Genomic DNA, 10,116 nt, shown 5'->3' with positions numbered 1-10,116 from the left:
GGTGATGCTGAAATCAGTTAGCGTTTCTATTGAGGGGTTCTGTGAGGACAAGTGCCTCCTGCAGCTCTGTTATGAGAACAAGACTTCTTCAGATTTTTGGCACTGATACTTAACAGGAGGAAATGAAAATAGTAAGGTAGGAGTAGAGGATGAGTGTGATGAGAAAAAACTTCTAGATTGTAAAATCCCATGTTTTTAAAAAAATAGCTTCCTGGGGAAACTTCCAGGTCGTGTTCTGAAGAGCTATCAGATGAAGATATTTGGGATATTAGTGTGTGTGTGTGTGTGTGTGTGTGTCTGTGTGTCTGTGTGTGTGTTTTGGGGATGGAGGTGTTTAATAACACATCATTGCTCTAAATATTAATCTTGCACCTATATAAATTTCAAAAATTTCTTTATAAGACATGAACACCTTTTCATAAAAATTCAGTTAATGCCAGGTAACAAGTAGGAGTCCTCCTTTCTGCCCTGAGATTCTCATCCTAAAACCTTTTCTACTATTCTTAGAGGTCTTCATCACTGTCAGTTCTTAGATTCTTCCTGATCTTTTTCCATACACACACACACACACACACATACACACACCCCTACATAGTATTTTAACATACACTCCTACAGTATACATTACATACAACTTGCTTTTTGAAAACATTCCATAACACATACAATTTTACCTTTTTTCTTTTAATTGCTTCATCAGTTCAGTTCAGTCACTCGGTTGTGTTCGACTCTTTGCACCCCATGAATGGCAGCATGCCAGGCCTCCCTGTCCATCACCAACTTCAAGAGTCCACCCAAACCCATGTCCATTGAGTCGGTGATGCCATACAACCATCTCATCCTCTGTCATCCCCTTCTCCTCCTGCCCTCAATCTTTCCCAGCATCAGGGTCTTTTCAAATGACTCAGCTCTTTGCATCAGGGGGCCAAAGTATTGAAGTTTCAGCTTCAACATCAGTCCTTCCAATGAACACCCAGGACTGAACTCCTTTAGGATGGACTGGTTGGATCTCCTTGCAGTCCAAGGGACTCTCAAGAGTCTTCTCCAACACCACAGTTCAAAAGCATCAATTCTTTGGTGCTCAGTGTTCTTCACAGTCCAACTCTCACATCCATACATGACCACTAGAAAAACCAAAGCTTTGACTACACGGACCTTTGTTGACAAAGTAATGTCTCTGCTTTTTAATATACTGTCTAGGTTGGTCATAGCTTTCCTTCCAAGGAGCAAGCATCTTTTAATATCATGGCTGCAGTCACCATCTGCAGTGATTTTGGAGCCCCAGAAAATAAAGTCAGCCACTGTTTCCACTGTTTCCCCGTCTATTTGCCATGAAGTGGTGGGACCATATGCCAAGATCTTAGTCTTCTGAATGTTGAGCTTTAAGCCAACTTTTTCACTCTCCTCTTTCACTTTCATCAAGAGGCTCTTCAGTTCTTCATCACTTTCTGCCATAAGGGTGGTGTTACTGCATATTGCTTCGTAGGACTATGGATTCCTTTGGTTAATTAACCATTTCTTTATTGAGCATTTAGGATGTTTCCATTTCTTTCACTATTAAAGAAAATGCTATAATAACCATCTTCCTAATTTCCTTTCTGTGCAAGTGTGAGAGGATTTCTCACACTTAGAGTCATATACTTAGAAGTGGAATTGGCGGGTCAAAGAGCAGCTAGAGAGAAAAGAAAATAATACACTAATTAACAATGCATTTATAAAATATTTAAAAAATATTCTCTGGCAAAGGTCTGAATCCAGTTGAAATCCTAAATCCAAGTGCTTATCAAAATCATTCCCAAGTTCTTGATTTGTTTCAGATAAATTACAAAATCCACTCTAGAAGCAAAATGCTTTGTTTGTGATGAGACATGCCTATCACATGTATTTAGATTTACATGCTGCCACTCCATTTGACAGTGTTGAGCACTAAAGAAGGCTTTGCAAGGCTCAGTATATCTTCATCAGATCAAATCACCATGGACTTAATAAAATAAAGCATGGACTTCAAAGGCCTATTAGACAATTAGTTCGGTAGATTTTCGTCTTTGGGTAACCAGATTATTCCAGCAAATTTGGAAAACTCAACAGTGGCCACAGGACTGCAAAGGTCAGTTTTCCAAAGAAAGGCAATGCCAAAGAATGCTCAAACTACCTCACAATTTTACTTATCTCACACACTAGCAAAGTAATGCTCAAAATTCTCCAAACCAGGCTTCAATAGTATATGAACCATGAACTTCCAGACGTTCAAGTTGGATTTAGAAAAGGCAGAGGAACCAGAGATCAGATTGCCAACATCCGTTGGATCCATTGAACAAGCGAGGAAGTTCCAGAAAAACATCTACTTCTGCTTATTGAAGATGCCAAAGCACAAATCTTTGACTATGTGGATCACAACAAACTGTGGAAAATTCTTAAAGAGATGGCACACCAGACCACCTGACCTGCCTCCTCCTGAGAAATCTGTATGCAGATCAAGAAGCTACAGTTAGAACTGAACACGAACAACAGACTGGTTCCAAATCGGGAAAGGAGTACATCAAGGCTGTATATTGTCACCCTGCATATTTAACTTATATGCAGAATACATCATGTGAAATGTCGGGCTGGAGGAAGCTCAAGCTGGAATCAAGATTGCCAAGAGAAATATCAATAACCTCAGATATGCAGATGATACCACACTTACGGCAGAAAGTGAAGAAGAACTAAAGAGCCTCTTGATGAAAATGAAAGAGGAGAGTGAAAAAGTTGGCTTAAAACTCAACATTTAGAAAACTAAGATCATGGTAGCTGGTCCCATCACTTCATGGCAAATAGATAGGGAAACAATGGAAACAGTGAGAGACTTTATTTTTTTAGGCTACAAAATCACCACAGATGATGACTGCAGCCATGAAATTAAAAGATGCTTGCTCCTTGGAAGAAAAGCTATGACCAACTTAGACAGCATATTGAAAAGCAGAGACATTACTTTGTCAACAAAGGTCCGTGTAGTCAAAGCTTTGGTTTTTCCAGTGGTCATGTATGGATATAAGAGTTGGACTATAAAGAAAGTTGAGCACCAAAGAAGTGATACTTTGATCTGTGGTGTTGGAGAAGACTCTTGAGAGTCCGTTGAACTACAAGGAGATCCAACCAGTTCATCCTAAGGGAAACCAGTCCTGAATATTCATGGAAAGGACTGATGCTGAGGCTGAAACTCCAATACTTTGGCCACCTTCATATACGAAGAACTGACTCATTTGAAAAGACCTTGATGCTGGGAAAGACTGAAGGCAGGAGGAAAAGGGGATGACAGAAGATGAGATGGTGGGATGGCATCACTGACTCTATGGACATCAATTTGAGTAAGCTCTGGGAGTTGATGATGGACAGGGATGCCCAGCATGCTGTAGTCCATGGGGTCACAAAGAGTTGGACATGATGAATGACTGAACTGAACTGAATCATAGTATTCAGAGATCCAGTAGAGTGACAGAAAAGCTTAAAATAAAGTCCTTATTTTGAATTTCCAATATTGGTTTTTCACAGGCATAGTTATTAACAATGATGTTTTATATTTTCTCTTTCTCAAATAATCCAAACACACTGCATTAAATAGATATGCAAACAATAGGTAAATCAGATATTTACAAATTCATTTTTTTTAGCTCTCACAGAATAAATTATTCAGAGTCCCTGGCGTTCCTTAAAGTGCAAATTTTCATATAATAGGTTGTATGATCTTTAAATAAGCTACCTTGAGTGTGTGAGGGAAATAATCCAAAAGTCCTGACTGAGTTTGGGAATTCAACCTGGTGGAAATGTTCTTCCAAACTCAGCCTGAGTGAATGTCTCCCTCTTCTCCTGGTCAGCAGCCTTTATGATGCGGACATGGGAAAGGGTGAGTTGGGCATCTGGGCCTTGCAGGTGGAAACAATTAAGATTCAAAATGGATTTTGAAAACTGATTTGCTTTTCTCTTTATTTGCCACATGAAAAGTAGTTCTAGGTTCCTAAAATCTCTCAACCATTCATTAAGTGAATGTATTCTTAGAACATTTGGTGTTTTATTACTTATGATTTTCAAATCTACTTTATTTAATGTATGGAATATACATATATATGTCTATAACCACACATATATGGTCAAATCTGTGTTTCCCATCAAACATCTACTGTATGTTTCACTAGGGAGACAAGACCCATGTGTTTTGCAGAAGCTTTTAAAGCTGTTTCATTTATTTTATTAGCCTTTAATGAATGTAATTAGAACCCAAGTAATTAAATGCAATTGTGCTCAGTATGTTCCTGTTGTAAATTGCCCTAAACAATGTGCATCGTGTGAACAAATTTGTGGGATTAATCGAGGATAGATAATGTTTTTGGATAGTATTTCACACTAAACGGCCGCAGAGAGAAACAAAGAAGCTGGCGCAGTGTCATTAATCTTAGTCAACTGGCAGCTCTGTTGTAATTTGCATGACTTAGGCAGTGACACAGGATGAGGCTTGCTTGGGATGGGTGTTAGATCACTATGATACGTATGCATTTATTCCCCTTTAGTCTCCTGATTTATAAGCAGAAAGAAGTTTGAATGTGGAAATGGATAAAAACAACAATGTTAATGGAAGCAGTTGTAGATAGCCTGAATATTACTGGCAATATACATGTTCCTTTGTGTTCATATTGAATATTTCTGTTTTACAGTTGTTAAAAAGACATTTGTGAATCCCTGTCAAGATAAAAAAAGGAGATGTACTGTGGCTGGATAGTGAGATATCAGTGGAAGAAGTTTGGCTATTTTTTTTTTTACTTCTCTTGTATCTAATGTATCTTGATTCATTGCTTCAAGAACCTACCCCTTTGGAAGAGGTTCTTTTGAATTACATTAGGGAAAACCTTCAAACTCCACTTATGAAAATATCATTTGAAAATCAGTGCTTGGAAACATGGATAGCAAATGTAAATGCTTTCTTTTTTCATTGTAAGATACAGAATACAATTCTGAATTATAGAAACAATTAGATAAGACATTCTAAAGAAAGCATACAAATTGAGCTTCAAATGTCATAACAGATGACAAATAAAAGGTAAATGAATTTGGGGAGTTTTGAACTGAAATGACCATGCCCTCGTGACCTGAGAGACATGCTAATCTCAACTTGCACAAGTGTATCTGACATTTATGAGCACTGGGCCCAGGCCATTGTATCCTTTTTCTTCTGATTGAGGTGAAGTTGCCATCCAACTTACCTATAAAGCAGCCAAAAATTTTTGAGGGCAGCATTTAAAACTATATTGTCTTTGCAAATTCAGTGATTACTGAATTTGCTATATTTAAAGCTATATTTAAATATTTGAGGCGAAACCTTATGTGCAAATAAAGAGATGTATCAGCTCAAAGTAAGAAAAGAATATTCATTGACCAAAGAACTGCATTTAACAATACATCTTAAGTTAAACTTTATATAGATTTTTTTCTTCCATACACATCTGTTTTATTTTGATAGCAATTTCTTCAATTTTTTTCAAAAATTATATATCTCATCCTTCTGAAGTTCAATTAAAAACAGAAAATTCAGTGAATTTTACCCTCACCAAAAAAGACGTTTCTTTCCTTGGTGAACATATAGATTTGAACAAAACTTCCTGAATCATGGAAATTTGATCTCTCTCTCAGATCTTTCTAGGCATTGTGGAATGTGTGTCTGAGTGTGTGAAAATATCCCACTTTATGTTCTTATTTCAGAAACATTTAAAACAACAAAAATAATTAACAATTCATGAGCATAGCTGACTCCTATTAATATGCCATTGACCTGCACACCCTGTTCAACATTTAAAGACCTAGGACAGCAGGATCTATTGTGAGGTCAGCCCTATCGATATAACATTAAAATGAGTCATATTTAATGCAGTGTCTAGAAATGATCAGTTAATGCAAAAAGTAGCATGGCAGTACAGCTATGGTGAAAATGATACCAGACATTATGAAGTTAAAATATCATCCAAATCACTGGGAATGAGAAGAAACACAAAACAATTTAATGTTGAAGCTGTGCTTATTGCTCTAGATTGGTTAGACATTGGGATAATGGGGAAGAATGAGTTTTTGTATGTAGTCAACTCTACTTTCTACTGATGTTGTAGTCACTTGAGAACCATTTGGTTCAGGAGATCAAAAGACTGTCTTTCCAACTCTGGCAGAAGAATTATTCTAAAAAGGATGTAAACTGGTACTCCTTAGCTGGGCATCATAACTGATTATCACATGATTCAGTTGATGTGTTGCCTGAGTGATTACCACCATTTCTACGTACCTTCCTGTCCACATCAAAAATACACGTGTGGCAGGAGAAATTTGTCCAGAGTGCCCAGTAGAATTTCTACTCAGTTGTGCCAAGTAAATGAAAGAAATTTACTGAATGTCTTTGCCTGGTATTACTTTGGTATGTAGTCCAAGCTTGATTGGAAGCACCTATATGTGTCAGTTTAGTTCAGTTCAGTCGCTCAGTCGTGTCTGACTCTTTGCCACCCCATGAATCGCAGCACGCCAGGCCTCCCTGTCCATCACCAACTCCCAGAGTTTACACAAACTCATGCCCATCGAGTCGGTGATGCCATCCAGCCATCTCATCCTCTGTCGTCCCCTTCTCCTCCTGCCCCTAATCCCTCCCAGCATCAGGGTCTTTTCCAGTGAGTCAACTCTTCACATCAGGTGGCCAAAGTATTGGAGTTTCAGCTTCAGCATCAGTCCTTCCAATGAACACCCAGGACTGATCTCCTTCAGGATGGACTGGGTGGATCTCCTTGCAGTCCAAGAGACTCTCAAGAGTCTTCTCCAACACCACAGTTCAAAAACATCAATTTTTCGGCACTTAGCTTTCCTCACAGTACAACTCTCACATCCACACATGACCACTGGAAAAACCATAGCCTTGACTAGATGGACTTTTGTTGGCAAAGTAATGTCTCTGCTTTTTAATATGCTATCTAAGTTGGTCCTAACTTTCCTTCCAAGGAGTAAGCATCTTTTAATTTAATGGCTGCAGTCACCATCTTCAGTGATTTTGGAGCCCCCCAAAATAAAGTCTGACATTGTTTCCACTGTCTCCCCATCTATTTCCCATGAAGTGATGGGACCAGATGCCATGATTTTAGTTTTCTGAATGTTGAGCTTTAAGCCAACTTTTCAGTCTCCTCTTTCACTTTCATCAAGAGACTTTTCAGCTCATCTTCGCTTTCTGCCATAAGCGTGGTGTCATCTGCATGTCTGAGGTTATTGACATTTCTCCCGGCAATCTTCATTCCATCTTGTGCTTCATCCAGCCCAGAGTTTCTCGTGATGTACCCTGCATGTAAGTTCAATAAGCAGGGTGACAATATACAGCCTTGACGTACTCCTTTTCCTATTTGGAACCAGTCTGTTCCATGTTCAGTTTTAACTGTTGCTTCCTGACCTGCATACAGGTTTCTCAAGAGGCAGGTCAGATGGTCTGGTATTCCCATCTCTTTCAGAATTTTCAGAAATGCCATTAATTGCTATGTCAAGTTTTCAATGGAATCATGAGTGATACTGCAAGTTTGCAGAATCTGACTTCCCTCAGAGCACTCAGTATTTTTCTGTCTGTATTGCAATATTTAACTTATAATTTTTACAGCATTGTATCTAATATTGACTTAAATATTATTCATGGATTATATCTTTACAACATCTGAGATGCTTCTGAAATTAAACCCCTAAAGGCTTACACATAGAATATAGACACTTGGAAGGAATAAGTTATTTTTAAAAATCTGAGTTGTATCCTCATTAAGATTCTTATTATGGAGATTTAAAAATATAGACACTATTAAATCTCTTGACATGTAAGCACTGTAAAGCTTCTGTTAAGATATGGACTAAAAGAGATAAGCCTCTAAGAGTTCACGCATTATAAATAAGTGGTTTTGTAAGAGAAATCACCTTTTTAGAAGAAATCTAGACAACAATTCCTCTGAAATCTACCTTTTATTACTGGTGTTTTCTGTACAAGTAAGTGTTGGGTACCCATGTTAACCACATTAACTATTAAGTAACTGCAAAATATAAAACTTTAAGAAATTATTTGCAATAGTGGTCTTTTAATGACATGAGATTTCTAAAGTGCAATAGAGCTATATTCCATAATCTGTGGGGGTGTAAGTGTGTGTGTGTGTGTGTGTCATTGTACAGAAAACTGTATAAAGTTAGTTCTCAGTTTATACAGGAGCTCTGTGCCAAGTCTGTTCTTGGCATAGCCAGAGCATGAGGGATAATAAAGACTGGCACACAGAACATACTCACAAATAACAAGTCTCTTTTATTGAGCAGTTATCATTTTAGGTATGCACACATCATTTTAGGTATGTTCATTCATGTATGCCTCAAAGAAACCTGATGAAGTAGGCATAAGAAGGTCCATTTTACAGATGACAAAATGGGCCGTCATAGTCAGTGACTGCACATGGTGCTAGCGCTATGAAGCAGCAGAGCTTATAACTGCTATGTGATGTGGGTTGTGGAGTGAATATTGACACTTATGAGGCCAAGACTGGTGCCCAGAGAGGCAGACTGAGGCTGGCAGATGTTGTAGGGCCCCCTTGGTGAGTGATTAAGTCCAATGGAATAACCTAGGCCAGCGTGAATAACCTAGCCATAGGCCCAAGTGGGCAATATGAAATAGGAGACAGGTCCTTGGAGTGAAATCGAGGCATCAACACAGCAAAATAATTAACCTGTCTTGGGTCTCATGTCCTCCTTCATAAAACGGAGTTTATAGGACTTACCTGGTGGTCAAGTGGTTAAGAATCCATCTGCCAATGAAGGGGACATGGGTTTGATCCCTGGTCTGGGAGGATTCCACATGCCGTGGAGCAACTAATCCTGAGCTCCACAATGTCTGAGCCCACACTCTAGAGCCTGTGAGCTGCAACTACTGAAGCCCATGCACCCTAGAGCCCATGTCTGCAACAAGAGAAGCCACTGCAATGAGAAGCCTGTGCACAGCTAGTAAGACCCAGCATAGCCAAAAATAAATAAATTTTTAAAATGGGTCTTATAGAACTACCTCACTCTTAAGGATATTGTGGAAGCTAAATGAATTTTAAGATAGTACCTTGCACTTTGGAGAATAAGGATTAATATTTAGTAAATCATCTTTAAGCTGCCTTCAAATTGTGTAATTTTTGAATGTAACACTCTGAAGAATTTACAGTGAAGTTTGAGTTTGAATGAGGAGTTACCAGGCAGGTGTCATCAAAGCTACATCCTAGGATGGTTCTGCTTCAGGTGGAACAAAGACAAGTTGGGTGGCAATGGGGGTGGTGGTGGGCAGGATGGTTGCCCAGTGCTGCTGACCAGAGACAGAAATAATGAGTTAGGGTCCTATCAAGTCATATTCCTGGCAGAAGATTTGCACAGAGAAGTAGGAACAAAGATTAGATCAAACAAACAAGACAGGGTCATGGAATTCTCTAGACCAGAATACTGGAGTGGGTAGCCTTTCCCTTCTCCAGGAGATCTTCAAACCCAGGTCTCCTGCATTGCAGGCAGATTCTTTCCCAGCTGAGCCATGAGGGAAGCCCTCTCTGGTTAGATCCACCCTTAAAACACAAACCTTTTAGTTGTTCAAGTGCCCAGGTCTGTTAAGAAAGTTTCTGATCCAAGAGGAAGAAAACTGCATTTTCATTAACTTAGAAACACTTAAGACCTGTTTGAAATCAAGGCCACATTTTCTCCATGGCCTTAAGCTTAGATGGCATTTGAATGTCCATCCTAAGACTCTGTGAGAAACGACTACTGTATTTTCTTTACTCCAGTATCTTCCCAAAGCAAGAACAGGGGGTCCTTGCATCACAAACATAGACAAACAAACATTACTTTCTCTCTTCATTGTTTTATATTCTTCGGAGCACATGGGCTGACCTGGTCTCAGAGATATTAATACTAAATGGAAAAAGGATCAGAGGCTTCTGAGAGAATTTGCCCCAAGTGAAGGCAAATTTAGAGCACATTTATTTTTTAAGGGAGGAAGGGACTTAAATGGTGGTTTCAGTTCCAACTGATCCAGATAAAACCTTTTTCACCTATAATCCAGTTTAACAATCCTTTCTT

Source organism: Muntiacus reevesi, chromosome 7, assembly GCF_963930625.1.
Source record: "Muntiacus reevesi chromosome 7, mMunRee1.1, whole genome shotgun sequence".
Lineage (NCBI taxonomy): Eukaryota > Metazoa > Chordata > Mammalia > Artiodactyla > Cervidae > Muntiacus > Muntiacus reevesi.
The sequence above is the reverse complement of the archived record's forward strand: the minus strand, read 5'-3'. Positions refer to the sequence as shown.